The following is a 15,164-nucleotide window of genomic DNA, read 5'->3' on the forward strand; positions in this document are numbered from 1 at the left end:
CACTCAGAAATTTCTGCGTCCATGCAAGCTTGAAATAATTTCAACCTTCAAACACAAGGTGCAACTTTTTGCACAGGACAATAAACACAGAAGATCACATATGAAAGCATTTCATTTCACAGGTGTACTGTTTTTATGCTTTTAGAATAACTTATACCTCTCACCAGCTATTTAGGGTTCTGTATCCTACTCACAAAATTACCTTGCCTGCGACCTTTCTCTCTATACACAAACAACTACTGCTCAGGAAGTAGGAAGGCAGAAGGTGGGGCAGTTTATGCAAATTTATGCTGTCAATGTGCCTTGCACATTCATGCAGAATTTCTAGATCCTTGCTGGAAACAAGAGAGCAGGCCTTGTTTCAGATCAACTGTCCCTAGCAAGGAACGTCTGAGCACATCCATTCTTTTGCTCTCTAGCCCCTGGCTTGGGACTCACCCTCACTGGCTGAGGAGTGAAGTTCTGCATACCAACGTTGCATAGAAGGTATGTTTGTGATTGGTTTGAGATGGGTGGGAGGTCAAGAGCAGGGAAAAGCAAGTCACTTTCACTTCTAATCTCCTCTTCTATGCCTACCTGCCGTTCACTCACTCTGTCTTTGTTTCATTTTCTCCTTCCTCAACACCCCATCTCACTCACTCGCTCTATCATTTTTGCTCTTTCCCCTTGCTCTTCATTTCATAGTGGAAACATCTCTTGAATGGATCATTAGAAAATGTGGTTACATAAAATTAAAAATCTACTTATTGGAAACCAAAAATATCACAAGACTGAATGTAAGCCATTTCTTCAATAAAAGGGATTTTTTAGGCACCCCCCAAAAAACACATAAAACACCACTAGTGCTAGAAGAATATTATAAGAGCTTGAAGACAGAATTGGGCAAATTCATTTGCAGTTGAAACTGAAGTTTGGTACTTATTCAGATATTTTATGCACTGCCAATTTTTAGCTGAGATTCTGAAGGAACGCAGAGACAAAATGGACTTAAAGTTTTGTCAGAAGTGGGATTCGAACCCATGCCTCCAGGAGAGACTGCGGCCTTAATGCAGCGGCTTAGACCACTCGGCCATCCTGACCACATGTTGGTTGTTCTTCTACATAGTGAGAAAGATAGTGTGAACAACAAAAACACACATCTTAGGCCATGAGTGGCTATAGCAAGAAAAAAACTCACTGCACTTTTCCAAAAAGACAACCATATAAGCCCATGTGAGGGAAATGATCTGATTTTCTGACTCAAGAAAAAAGAAGATTAAACACAGGTTTGTCAGAAGTGGGATTTGAACCCACGCCTCCAGAAGAGACTGCTACCTGAACGCAGCGTCTTAGACCACTCAGCCATCCTGACTTGCATTTGCAGCACCTTCCACAAGCCAGACAGCCATGCAAGTGGGGTACCGAAAAGGCATGCCCTCAATTTATTTATCCCATTATAAGCATTTCCAACAGATCTTTGACAATCCATACAGAGCAGTACCTATGAAGAACTCTTTAGACCTTTAAAGCGTACAAAGAGAAAGTGCTATTCACCAGCCACTTGAACGGCCCAAAGCTGCTTTGAAATTGAGTCAACAGCCACATCTTGGCTGACTAAAGCAAATTCAACAAGGGAGCTCAATGTCACAACATAGGGTGGAATACGCAAATCTAAGCAGCCCCTGATCACAGCCCTGAGGACATTGCTGTAAGTGTGCTGGAGTACAGCTGTCTACCAGGTGCTTGGCATTCTTCCAAATTTGCATGGCCTGTCTGGCCAGGGAATACAAGAGCATGACTCTTCTAGATGAGCTCTTACATGGGTCCTAAGCTCATTTGGTAAGGATTGCACTTCATCAGCAAGACTTTGTACAACAGAAATATATGAGAAACCCAAGCTCTCTTGACTAGACGAGGACGGAATAACGTCCCAGGTGAAGACGAACAGATGCAACTTCCATCAGATGTTATCCTGATGAAGAAGATTATATCTCCAAAAGTCATGTCAGAAGTGGGATTCGAACCCACACCTCCAGAGGAGACTGCGGCCTAAACACAGCGCCTTAGACCACTCGGCCATCCTGACAGTGGAGAGTCCTAAGAAATGTATAAAAGTCACTCAGAAATTTCTGCGTCCATGCAAGCTTGAAATAATTTCAACCTTCAAACACAAGGTGCAACTTTTTGCACAGGACAATAAACACAGAAGATCACATATGAAAGCATTTCATTTCACAGGTGTACTGTTTTTATGCTTTTAGAATAACTTATACCTCTCACCAGCTATTTAGGGTTCTGTATCCTACTCACAAAATTACCTTGCCTGCGACCTCTCTCTTTATACACAAACAACTACTGCTCAGGAAGTAGGAAGGCAGGAGGTGGGGCAGTTTATGCAAATTTATGCTGTCAATATGCCTTGCAGATTCATGCAGCATTTCTAGATCCTTGCTGGAAACAAGAGAGCAGGCCTTGTTTCAGATCAACTGTCCCTAGCAAGGAACGTCTGAGCACATCCATTCTTTTGCTCTCTAGCCCCAGGCTTGGGACTCACGCTCACTGGCTGAGGAGTGAAGTTCTGCATACCAACGTTGAATAGAAGGTATGTTTGTGATTGGTTTGAGATGGGTGGGAGGTCAAGAGCAGGGAAAAGCAAGTCACCTTCACTTCTAGTCTCCTCTTCTATGCCTACCTGCCGTTCACTCACTCTGTCTTTGTTTCATTCTCTCCTTCCTCAACACCCCATCTCACTCACTGGCTCTATCATTTGTGCTCTTTCCCCTTCCTCTTCATTTCATAGTGGAAACATCTCTTGAATGGATCATTAGAAAATGAGGTTACATAAAATTAAAAATCTACTTATTGGAAACCAAAAATATCACAAGACTGAATGTAAGCCATTTCTTCAATAAAAGGGATTTTTTAGGCACCCCCCCAAAAAACACATAAAACACCACTAGTGCTAGAAGAATATTATACGAGCTTGAAGACAGAATTGGGCAAATTCATTTGCAGTTGAAACTGAAGTTTGGTACTTATTCAGATATTATATGCACTGCCAATTTTTAGCTGAGATTCTGAAGGAACGCAGAGACAAAATGGACTTAAAGTTTTGTCAGAAATGGGATTCGAACCCTCGCCTCCAGGAGAGACTGCGGCCTTAACGCAGCGCCTTAGACCACTCGGCCATCCTGACCACATGTCGGTTGTTCTTCTACATAGTGAGAAAGATAGTGTGAACAACAAAAACACACATCTTAGGCCATGAGTGGCTATAGCAAGAAAAAAACTCACTGCACTTTTCCAAAAAGACAACCATATAAGCCCATGTGAGGGAAATGATCAGATTTTCTGACTCAAGAAAAAAGAAGATTAAACACAGGTTTGTCAGAAGTGGGATTTGAACCCACGCCTCCAGAAGAGACTGCTACCTGAACGCAGCGTCTTAGACCACTCGGCCATCCTGACTTGCATTTGCAGCACCTTCCACAAGCCAGACAGCCATGCAAGTGGGGTACCGAAAAGGCATGCCCTCAATTTATTTATCCCATTATAAGCATTTCCAACAGATCTTTGAACAATCCATACAGAGCAGTACCTATGAAGAACTCTTTAGACCTTTAATGAGTACAAAGAGAAAGTGCTATTCACCAGCCACTTGAACGGCCCAAAGCTGCTTTGAAATTGAGACAATAGCCACATCTTGGCTGACTAAAGCAAATTCAACAAGGGATCTCAATGTCACAACATAGGGTGGAATTCGCAAATCTAAGCAGCCCCTGATCACTGCCCTGAGGAAATTGCTGTAAGTGTGCTGGAGTCCAGCTGTCTACCAGGTGCTTGGCATTCTTCCAAATTTGTATTGCCTGTCTGGCCAGGGAATACAAGAGAATGACTCTTCTAGATGAGCTCTTACATGGGTCATAAGCTCATTTGGTAAGGATTGCACTTTATCAGCAAGACTTTGTACAACAGAAATATATGAGAAACCCAAGCTCTCTTGACTAGACGAGGACAGAATAACGTCCCAGGTGAAGACGAACAGAAGCAACTTCCATCAGATGTTATCCTGATGAAGAAGATTATATCTCCAAAAGTCATTTCAGAAGTGGGATTCGAACCCACGCCTCCAGAGGAGACTGCGGCCTAAACACAGCGCCTTAGACCACTCGGCCATCCTGACAGTGAAGAGTCCTAAGAAATGTATAAAAGTCACTCAGAAATTTCTGCGTCCATGCAAGCTTGAAATAATTTCAACCTTCAAACACAAGGTGCAACTTTTTGCACAGGACAATAAACACAGAAGATCACATATGAAAGCATTTCATTTCACAGGTATACTGTTTTTATGCTTTTAGAATAACTTATACCTCTCACCAGCTATTTAGGGTTCTGTATCCTACTCACAAAATTACCTTGCCTGCGACCTTTCTCTCTATACACAAACAACTACTGCTCAGGAAGTAGGAAGGCAGAAGGTGGGGCAGTTTATGCAAATTTATGCTGTCATTGTGACTTGCACATTCATGCAGAATTTCTAGATCCTTGCTGGAAACAAGAGAGCAGGCCTTGTTTCAGATCAACTGTCCCTAGCAAGGATCGTCCGAGCACATCCATTCTTTTGCTCTCTAGCCCCTGGCTTGGGACTCACCCTCACTGGCTGAGGAGTGAAGTTCTGCATACCAACGTTGCATAGAAGGTATGTTTGTGATTGGTTTGAGATGGGTGGGAGGTCAAGAGCAGGGAAAAGCAAGTCACCTTCACTTCTAGTCTCCTCTTCTATGCCTACCTGCCGTTCACTCACTCTGTCTTTGTTTCATTCTCTCCTTCCTCAACACCCCATCTCACTCACTGGCTCTATCATTTGTGCTCTTTCCCCTTGCTCTTCATTTCATAGTGGAAACATCTCTTGAATGGATCATTAGAAAATGAGGTTACATAAAATTAAAAATCTACTTATTGGAAACCAAAAATATCACAAGACTGAATGTAAGCCATTTCTTCAATAAAAGGGATTTTTTAGGCACCCCCCAAAAAACACATAAAACACCACTAGTGCTAGAACAATATTATACGAGCTTGAAGACAGAATTGGGCAAATTCATTTGCAGTTGAAACTGAAGTTTGGTACTTATTCAGATATTATATGCACTGCCAATTTTTAGCTGAGATTCTGAAGGAACGCAGAGACAAAATGGACTTAAAGTTTTGTCAGAAATGGGATTCGAACCCTCGCCTCCAGGAGAGACTGCGGCCTTATCGCAGCGCCTTAGACCACTCGGCCATCCTGACCACATGTTGGTTGTTCTTCTACATAGTGAGAAAGATAGTGTGAACAACAAAAACACACATCTTAGGCCATGAGTGGCTATAGCAAGAAAAAAACTCACTGCACTTTTCCAAAAAGACAACCATATAAGCCCATGTGAGGGAAATGATCTGATTTTCTGACTCAAGAAAAAAGAAGATTAAACACAGGTTTGTCAGAAGTGGGATTTGAACCCACGCCTCCAGAAGAGACTGCTACCTGAACGCAGCGTCTTAGACCACTCGGCCATCCTGACTTGCATTTGCAGCACCTTCCACAAGCCAGACAGCCATGCAAGTGGGGTACCGAAAAGGCATGCCCTCAATTTATTTATCCCATTATAAGCATTTCCAACAGATCTTTGAACAATCCATACAGAGCAGTACCTATGAAGAACTCTTTAGACCTTTAATGAGTACAAAGAGAAAGTGCTATTCACCAGCCACTTGAACGGCCCAAAGCTGCTTTGAAATTGAGTCAATAGCCACATCTTGGCTGACTAAAGCAAATTCAACAAGGGATCTCAATGTCACAACATAGGGTGGAATTCGCAAATCTAAGCAGCCCCTGATCACTGCCCTGAGGAAATTGCTGTAAGTGTGCTGGAGTCCAGCTGTCTACCAGGTGCTTGGCATTCTTCCAAATTTGTATTGCCTGTCTGGCCAGGGAATACAAGAGAATGACTCTTCTAGATGAGCTCTTACATGGGTCATAAGCTCATTTGGTAAGGATTGCACTTTATCAGCAAGACTTTGTACAACAGAAATATATGAGAAACCCAAGCTCTCTTGACTAGACGAGGACAGAATAACGTCCCAGGTGAAGACGAACAGAAGCAACTTCCATCAGATGTTATCCTGATGAAGAAGATTATATCTCCAAAAGTCATTTCAGAAGTGGGATTCGAACCCACGCCTCCAGAGGAGACTGCGGCCTAAACACAGCGCCTTAGACCACTCGGCCATCCTGACAGTGAAGAGTCCTAAGAAATGTATAAAAGTCACTCAGAAATTTCTGCGTCCATGCAAGCTTGAAATAATTTCAACCTTCAAACACAAGGTGCAACTTTTTGCACAGGACAATAAACACAGAAGATCACATATGAAAGCATTTCATTTCACAGGTATACTGTTTTTATGCTTTTAGAATAACTTATACCTCTCACCAGCTATTTAGGGTTCTGTATCCTACTCACAAAATTACCTTGCCTGCGACCTTTCTCTCTATACACAAACAACTACTGCTCAGGAAGTAGGAAGGCAGAAGGTGGGGCAGTTTATGCAAATTTATGCTGTCATTGTGCCTTGCACATTCATGCAGAATTTCTAGATCCTTGCTGGAAACAAGAGAGCAGGCCTTGTTTCAGATCAACTGTCCCTAGCAAGGATCGTCCGAGCACATCCATTCTTTTGCTCTCTAGCCCCTGGCTTGGGACTCACCCTCACTGGCTGAGGAGTGAAGTTCTGCATACCAACGTTGCATAGAAGGTATGTTTGTGATTGGTTTGAGATGGGTGGGAGGTCAAGAGCAGGGAAAAGCAAGTCACCTTCACTTCTAGTCTCCTCTTCTATGCCTACCTGCCGTTCACTCACTCTGTCTTTGTTTCATTCTCTCCTTCCTCAACACCCCATCTCACTCACTGGCTCTATCATTTGTGCTCTTTCCCCTTGCTCTTCATTTCATAGTGGAAACATCTCTTGAATGGATCATTAGAAAATGAGGTTACATAAAATTAAAAATCTACTTATTGGAAACCAAAAATATCACAAGACTGAATGTAAGCCATTTCTTCAATAAAAGGGATTTTTTAGGCACCCCCCAAAAAACACATAAAACACCACTAGTGCTAGAACAATATTATACGAGCTTGAAGACAGAATTGGGCAAATTCATTTGCAGTTGAAACTGAAGTTTGGTACTTATTCAGATATTATATGCACTGCCAATTTTTAGCTGAGATTCTGAAGGAACGCAGAGACAAAATGGACTTAAAGTTTTGTCAGAAATGGGATTCGAACCCTCGCCTCCAGGAGAGACTGCGGTCTTATCGCAGCGCCTTAGACCACTCGGCCATCCTGACCACATGTTGGTTGTTCTTCTACATAGTGAGAAAGATAGTGTGAACAACAAAAACACACATCTTAGGCCATGAGTGGCTATAGCAAGAAAAAAACTCACTGCACTTTTCCAAAAAGACAACCATATAAGCCCATGTGAGGGAAATGATCTGATTTTCTGACTCAAGAAAAAAGAAGATTAAACACAGGTTTGTCAGAAGTGGGATTTGAACCCACGCCTCCAGAAGAGACTGCTACCTGAACGCAGCGTCTTAGACCACTCGGCCATCCTGACTTGCATTTGCAGCACCTTCCACAAGCCAGACAGCCATGCAAGTGGGGTACCGAAAAGGCATGCCCTCAATTTATTTATCCCATTATAAGCATTTCCAACAGATCTTTGAACAATCCATACAGAGCAGTACCTATGAAGAACTCTTTAGACCTTTAATGAGTACAAAGAGAAAGTGCTATTCACCAGCCACTTGAACGGCCCAAAGCTGCTTTGAAATTGAGTCAATAGCCACATCTTGGCTGACTAAAGCAAATTCAACAAGGGATCTCAATGTCACAACATAGGGTGGAATTCGCAAATCTAAGCAGCCCCTGATCACTGCCCTGAGGAAATTGCTGTAAGTGTGCTGGAGTCCAGCTGTCTACCAGGTGCTTGGCATTCTTCCAAATTTGTATTGCCTGTCTGGCCAGGGAATACAAGAGAATGACTCTTCTAGATGAGCTCTTACATGGGTCATAAGCTCATTTGGTAAGGATTGCACTTTATCAGCAAGACTTTGTACAACAGAAATATATGAGAAACCCAAGCTCTCTTGACTAGACGAGGACAGAATAACGTCCCAGGTGAAGACGAACAGAAGCAACTTCCATCAGATGTTATCCTGATGAAGAAGATTATATCTCCAAAAGTCATTTCAGAAGTGGGATTCGAACCCACGCCTCCAGAGAAGACTGCGGCCTAAACACAGCGCCTTAGACCACTCGGCCATCCTGACAGTGAAGAGTCCTAAGAAATGTATAAAAGTCACTCAGAAATTTCTGCGTCCATGCAAGCTTGAAATAATTTCAACCTTCAAACACAAGGTGCAACTTTTTGCACAGGACAATAAACACAGAAGATCACATATGAAAGCATTTCATTTCACAGGTGTACTGTTTTTATGCTTTTAGAATAACTTATACCTCTCACCAGCTATTTAGGGTTCTGTATCCTACTCACAAAATTACCTTGCCTGCGACCTTTCTCTCTATACACAAACAACTACTGCTCAGGAAGTAGGAAGGCAGAAGGTGGGGCAGTTTATGCAAATTTATGCTGTCAATGTGCCTTGCACATTCATGCAGAATTTCTAGATCCTTGCTGGAAACAAGAGAGCAGGCCTTGTTTCAGATCAACTGTCCCTAGCAAGGAACGTCTGAGCACATCCATTCTTTTGCTCTCTAGCCCCTGGCTTGGGACTCACCCTCACTGGCTGAGGAGTGAAGTTCTGCATACCAACGTTGCATAGAAGGTATGTTTGTGATTGGTTTGAGATGGGTGGGAGGTCAAGAGCAGGGAAAAGCAAGTCACTTTCACTTCTAGTCTCCTCTTCTATGCCTACCTGCCGTTCACTCACTGTCTTTGTTTCATTTTCTCCTTCCTCAACACCCCATCTCACTCACTCGCTCTATCATTTTTGCTCTTTCCCCTTGCTCTTCATTTCATAGTGGAAACATCTCTTGAATGGATCATTAGAAAATGTGGTTACATAAAATTAAAAATCTACTTATTGGAAACCAAAAATATCACAAGACTGAATGTAAGCCATTTCTTCAATAAAAGGGATTTTTTAGGCACCCCCCAAAAAACACATAAAACACCACTAGTGCTAGAAGAATATTATAAGAGCTTGAAGACAGAATTGGGCAAATTCATTTGCAGTTGAAACTGAAGTTTGGTACTTATTCAGATATTTTATGCACTGCCAATTTTTAGCTGAGATTCTGAAGGAACGCAGAGACAAAATGGACTTAAAGATTTGTCAGAAGTGGAATTCGAACCCATGCCTCCAGGGGAGACTGCGGCCTTAATGCAGCAGCTTAGACCACTCGGCCATCCTGACCACATGTTGGTTGTTCTTCTACATAGTGAGAAAGATAGTGTGAACAACAAAAACACACATCTTAGGCCATGAGTGGCTATAACAAGAAAAAAACTCACTGCACTTTTCCAAAAAGACAACCATATAAGCCCATGTGAGGGAAATGATCTGATTTTCTGACTCAAGAAAAAAGAAGATTAAACACAGGTTTGTCAGAAGTGGGATTTGAACCCACGCCTCCAGAAGAGACTGCTACCTGAACGCAGCGTCTAAGACCACTCGGCCATCCTGACTTGCATTTGCAGCACCTTCCACAAGCCAGACAGCCATGCAAGTGGGGTACCGAAAAGGCATGCCCTCAATTTATTTATCCCATTATAAGCATTTCCAACAGATCTTTGAACAATCCATACAGAGCAGTACCTATGAAGAACTCTTTAGACCTTTAATGAGTACAAAGAGAAAGTGCTATTCACCAGCCACTTGAACGGCCCAAAGCTGCTTTGAAATTGAGTCAATAGCCACATCTTGGCTGACTAAAGCAAATTCAACAAGGGATCTCAATGTCACAACATAGGGTGGAATTCGCAAATCTAAGCAGCCCCTGATCACTGCCCTGAGGAAATTGCTGTAAGTGTGCTGGAGTCCAGCTGTCTACCAGGTGCTTGGCATTCTTCCAAATTTGTATTGCCTGTCTGGCCAAGGAATACAAGAGAATGACTCTTCTAGATGAGCTCTTACATGGGTCATAAGCTCATTTGGTAAGGATTGCACTTTATCAGCAAGACTTTGTACAACAGAAATATATGAGAAACCCAAGCTCTCTTGACTAGACGAGGACAGAATAACGTCCCAGGTGAAGACGAACAGAAGCAACTTCCATCAGATGTTATCCTGATGAAGAAGATTATATCTCCAAAAGTCATTTCAGAAGTGGGATTCGAACCCACGCCTCCAGAGAAGACTGCGGCCTAAACACAGCGCCTTAGACCACGGCCATCCTGACAGAGAAGAGTCCTAAGAAATGTATAAAAGTCACTCAGAAATTTCTGCGTCCATGCAAGCTTGAAATAATTTCAACCTTCAAACACAAGGTGCAACTTTTTGCACAGGACAATAAACACAGAAGATCACATATGAAAGCATTTCATTTCACAGGTGTACTGTTTTTATGCTTTTAGAATAACTTATACCTCTCACCAGCTATTTAGGGTTCTGTATCCTACTCACAAAATTACCTTGCCTGCGACCTTTCTCTCTATACACAAACAACTACTGCTCAGGAAGTAGGAAGGCAGAAGGTGGGGCAGTTTATGCAAATTTATGCTGTCAATGTGCCTTGCACATTCATGCAGAATTTCTAGATCCTTGCTGGAAACAAGAGAGCAGGCCTTGTTTCAGATCAACTGTCCCTAGCAAGGAACGTCTGAGCACATCCATTCTTTTGCTCTCTAGCCCCTGGCTTGGGACTCACCCTCACTGGCTGAGGAGTGAAGTTCTGCATACCAACGTTGCATAGAAGGTATGTTTGTGATTGGTTTGAGATGGGTGGGAGGTCAAGAGCAGGGAAAAGCAAGTCACTTTCACTTCTAGTCTCCTCTTCTATGCCTACCTGCCGTTCACTCACTCTGTCTTTGTTTCATTTTCTCCTTCCTCAACACCCCATCTCACTCACTCGCTCTATCATTTTTGCTCTTTCCCCTTGCTCTTCATTTCATAGTGGAAACATCTCTTGAATGGATCATTAGAAAATGTGGTTACATAAAATTAAAAATCTACTTATTGGAAACCAAAAATATCACAAGACTGAATGTAAGCCATTTCTTCAATAAAAGGGATTTTTTAGGCACCCCCCAAAAAACACATAAAACACCACTAGTGCTAGAAGAATATTATAAGAGCTTGAAGACAGAATTGGGCAAATTCATTTGCAGTTGAAACTGAAGTTTGGTACTTATTCAGATATTTTATGCACTGCCAATTTTTAGCTGAGATTCTGAAGGAACGCAGAGACAAAATGGACTTAAAGTTTTGTCAGAAGTGGGATTCGAACCCATGCCTCCAGGAGAGACTGCGGCCTTAACGCAGCGGCTTAGACCACTCGGCCATCCTGACCACATGTTGCTTGTCCATCTACATAGTGAGAAAGATAGTGTGAACAAAAAAAACACACATCTTAGGCCATAAGTGGCTATAGAAAGAAAAAAACTCACTGCACTTTTCCAAAAAGACAACCATATAAGCCCATGTGAGGGAAATGATCTGATTTTCTCCCTCAAGAAAAAAGAAGATTAAACACAGGTTTGTCAGAAGTGGGATTTGAACCCACGCCTCCAGAAGAGACTGCGCCCTGAACGCAGCACCTTAGACCACTCGGCCATCCTGACTTGCATGTGCAGCACCTTCCACAAGCCAGACAGCCATGCAAGTTTGGTACCGAAAAGGCATGCCCTCAATTTATTTATCCCATTATAAGCATTTCCAACAGATCTTTGAACAATCCATACAGAGCAGTACCTATGAAGAACTCTTTAGACCTTTAAAGCGTACAAAGAGAAAGTGCTATTCACCAGCCTCTTGAACGGCCCAAAGCTGCTTTGAAATTGAGTCAACAGCCACATCTTGGCTGACTAAAGCAAATTCAACAAGGGAGCTCAATGTCACAACATAGGGTGGAATACGCAAATCTAAGCAGCCCCTGATCACAGCCCTGAGGACATTGCTGTAAGTGTGCTGGAGTACAGCTGTCTACCAGGTGCTTGGCATTCTTCCAAATTTGCATGGCCTGTCTGGCAAGGGAATACAAGAGCATGACTCTTCTAGATGAGCTCTTACATGGGTCCTAAGCTCATTTGGTAAGGATTGCACTTTATCAGCAAGACTTTGTACAACAGAAATATATGAGAAACCCAAGCTCTCTTGACTAGACGAGGACGGAATAACGTCCCAGGTGAAGACGAACAGATGCAACTTCCATCAGATGTTATCCTGATGAAGAAGATTATATCTCCAAAAGTCATTTCAGAAGTGGGATTCGAACCCACGCCTCCAGAGGAGACTGCAGCCTAAACACAGCACCTTAGACCACTCGGCCATCCTGACGGTGAAGAGTCCTAAGAAATGTATAAAAGTCACTCATAAATTTCTGCGTCCATGCAAGCTTGAAATAATTTCAACCTTCAAACACAAGGTGCAACTTTTTGCACAGGACAATATACACAGAAGATCACATATGAAAGCATTTCATTTCACAGGTGTACTGTTTTTATGCTTTTAGAATAACTTATAACTCTCACCAGCTATTTAGGGTTCTGTATCCTACTCACAAAATTATCTTGCCTGCGACCTCTCTCTTTATACACAAACAACTACTGCTCAGGAAGTAGGAAGGCAGAAGGTGGGGCAGTTTATGCAAATTTATGCTGTCAATGTGCCTTGCAGATTCATTCAGAATTTCTAGATCCTTGCTGGAAACAAGAGAGCAGGCCTTGTTTCAGATCAACTGTCCCTAGCAAGGAACGTCTGAGCACATCCATTCTTTTGCTCTCTAGCCCCTGGCTTGGGACTCACCCTCACTGGCTGAGGAGTGAAGTTCTGCATACCAACGTTGCATAGAAGGTATGTTTGTGATTGGTTTGAGATGGGTGTGAGGTCAAGAGCAGGGAAAAGCAAGTCACCTTCACTTCTAGTCTCCTCTTCTATGCCTACCTGCCGTTCTCTCACTCTGTCTTTGTTTCATTCTCTCCTTCCTCAACACCCCATCTCACTCACTGGCTCTATCATTTGTGCTCTTTCCCCTTGCTCTTCATTTCATAGTGGAAACATCTCTTGAATGGATCATTAGAAAATGAGGTTACATAAAATTAAAAATCTACTTATTGGAAACCAAAAATATCACAAAACTGAATGTAAGCCATTTCTTCAATAAAAGGGATTTTTTAGGCACCCCCCAAAAAACACATAAAATACCACTAGTGCTAGAGGAATATTATAAGAGCTTGAAGACAGAATTGGGCAAATTCATTTGCAGTTGAAACTGAAGTTTGGTACTTATTCAGATATTATATGCACTGCCAATTTTTAGCTGAGATTCTGAAGGAACGCAGAGACAAAATGGACTTAAAGTTTTGTCAGAAGTGGGATTCGAACCCACGCCTCCAGGAGAGACTGCGGCCTTAACGCAGCGCCTTAGACCACTCGGCCATCCTGACCACATGTTGCTTGTCCATCTACATAGTGAGAAAGATAGTGTGAACAAAAAAGAACACACATCTTAGGCCGTAAGTGGCTATAGCAAGAAAAAAACTCACTGCACTTTTCCAAAAAGACAACCATATAAGCCCATGTGAGGGAAATGATCTGATTTTCTCCCTCAAGAAAAAAGAAGATTAAACACAGGTTTGTCAGAAGTGGGATTAGAACCCACGCCTCCAGAAGAGACTGCGACCTGAACGCAGCGCCTTAGACCACTCGGCCATCCTGACTTGCATTTGCAGCACCTTCCACAAGCCAGACAGCCATGCAAGTGGGGTACCGAAAAGGCATGCCCTCAATTTATTTATCCCATTATAAGCATTTCCAACAGATCTTTGAACAATCCATACAGAGCAGTACCTATGAAGAACTCTTTAGACCTTTAATGAGTACAAAGAGAAAGTGCTATTCACCAGCCACTTGAACGGCCCAAAGCTGCTTTGAAATTGAGTCAATAGCCACATCTTGGCTGACTAAAGCAAATTCAACAAGGGATCTCAATGTCACAACATAGGGTGGAATTCGCAAATCTAAGCAGCCCCTGATCACTGCCCTGAGGAAATTGCTGTAAGTGTGCTGGAGTCCAGCTGTCTACCAGGTGCTTGGCATTCTTCCAAATTTGTATGGCCTGTCTGGCCAGGGAATACAACAGAAAGACTCTTCTAGATGAGCTCTTACATGGGTCATAAGCTCATTTGGTAAGGATTGCACTTTCTCAGCAAGACTTTGTACAACAGAAATATATGAGAAACCCAAGCTCTCTTGACTAGACGAGGACAGAATAACGTCCCAGGTGAAGACGAACAGAAGCAACTTCCATCAGATGTTAACCTGATGAAGAAGATTATATCTCCAAAAGTCATTTCAGAAGTGGGATTCGAACCCACGCCTCCAGAGGAGACTGCAGCCTAAACACAGCGCCTTAGACCACTCGGCCATCCTGACAGTGAAGAGTCCTAAGAAATGTATAAAAGTCACTCAGAAATTTCTGCTTCCATGCAAGCTTGAAATAATTTCGACCTTCAAACACAAGGTGCAACTTTTTGCACAGGACAATAAACACAGAAGATCACATATGAAAGCATTTCATTTCACAGGTGTACTGTTTTTATGCTTTTAGAATAACTTATACCTCTCACCAGCTATTTAGGGTTCTGTATCCTACTCACAAAATTACCTTGCCTGCGACCTTTCTCTCTATACACAAACAACTACTGCTCAGGAAGTAGGAAGGCAGAAGGTGGGGCAGTTTATGCAAATTTATGCTGTCAATGTGCCTTGCAGATTCATGCAGAATTTCTAGATCCTTGCTGGAAACAAGAGAGCAGGCCTTGTTTCAGATCAACTGTCCCTAGCAAGGAACGTCTGAGCACATCCATTCTTTTGCTCTCTAGCCCCTGGCTTGGGACTCACCCTCACTGGCTGAGGAGTGAAGTTCTGCATACCAACGTTGCATAAAAGGTATGTTTG

The 15,164-nt window shown here is 42.6% G+C and overlaps 9 non-coding genes across 9 annotated transcripts; all 9 read right to left on the reverse strand.

Moving 5' to 3' along the window:
• Positions 1 to 1,982: 1,982 nt before the first annotated feature.
• TRNAL-UAG (transfer RNA leucine (anticodon UAG)) lies at positions 1,983 to 2,065 on the reverse strand. Its single transcript has one exon. It is a non-coding gene; the product is annotated as a tRNA-Leu (tRNA).
• Positions 2,066 to 4,079: 2,014 nt separating this feature from the next.
• Positions 4,080 to 4,162, reverse strand: TRNAL-UAG (transfer RNA leucine (anticodon UAG)). Its single transcript has one exon. It is a non-coding gene; the product is annotated as a tRNA-Leu (tRNA).
• A 2,013-nt stretch (positions 4,163 to 6,175) lies between these two features.
• TRNAL-UAG (transfer RNA leucine (anticodon UAG)) lies at positions 6,176 to 6,258 on the reverse strand. Its single transcript has one exon. It is a non-coding gene; the product is annotated as a tRNA-Leu (tRNA).
• Positions 6,259 to 8,271: 2,013 nt separating this feature from the next.
• Positions 8,272 to 8,354, reverse strand: TRNAL-UAG (transfer RNA leucine (anticodon UAG)). The gene has a single exon. It is a non-coding gene; the product is annotated as a tRNA-Leu (tRNA).
• A 3,390-nt stretch (positions 8,355 to 11,744) lies between these two features.
• Positions 11,745 to 11,827, reverse strand: TRNAL-CAG (transfer RNA leucine (anticodon CAG)). The gene has a single exon. It is a non-coding gene; the product is annotated as a tRNA-Leu (tRNA).
• A 632-nt stretch (positions 11,828 to 12,459) lies between these two features.
• Positions 12,460 to 12,542, reverse strand: TRNAL-UAG (transfer RNA leucine (anticodon UAG)). Its single transcript has one exon. It is a non-coding gene; the product is annotated as a tRNA-Leu (tRNA).
• Positions 12,543 to 13,568: 1,026 nt separating this feature from the next.
• TRNAL-AAG (transfer RNA leucine (anticodon AAG)) lies at positions 13,569 to 13,651 on the reverse strand. Its single transcript has one exon. It is a non-coding gene; the product is annotated as a tRNA-Leu (tRNA).
• A 190-nt stretch (positions 13,652 to 13,841) lies between these two features.
• TRNAL-CAG (transfer RNA leucine (anticodon CAG)) lies at positions 13,842 to 13,924 on the reverse strand. The gene has a single exon. It is a non-coding gene; the product is annotated as a tRNA-Leu (tRNA).
• Positions 13,925 to 14,556: 632 nt separating this feature from the next.
• On the reverse strand, positions 14,557 to 14,639 carry TRNAL-UAG (transfer RNA leucine (anticodon UAG)). Its single transcript has one exon. It is a non-coding gene; the product is annotated as a tRNA-Leu (tRNA).
• Positions 14,640 to 15,164: the final 525 nt, after the last annotated feature.

The sequence above is a fragment of the Lissotriton helveticus genome, chromosome 8 (assembly GCF_964261635.1).
Source record: "Lissotriton helveticus chromosome 8, aLisHel1.1, whole genome shotgun sequence".
Lineage (NCBI taxonomy): Eukaryota > Metazoa > Chordata > Amphibia > Caudata > Salamandridae > Lissotriton > Lissotriton helveticus.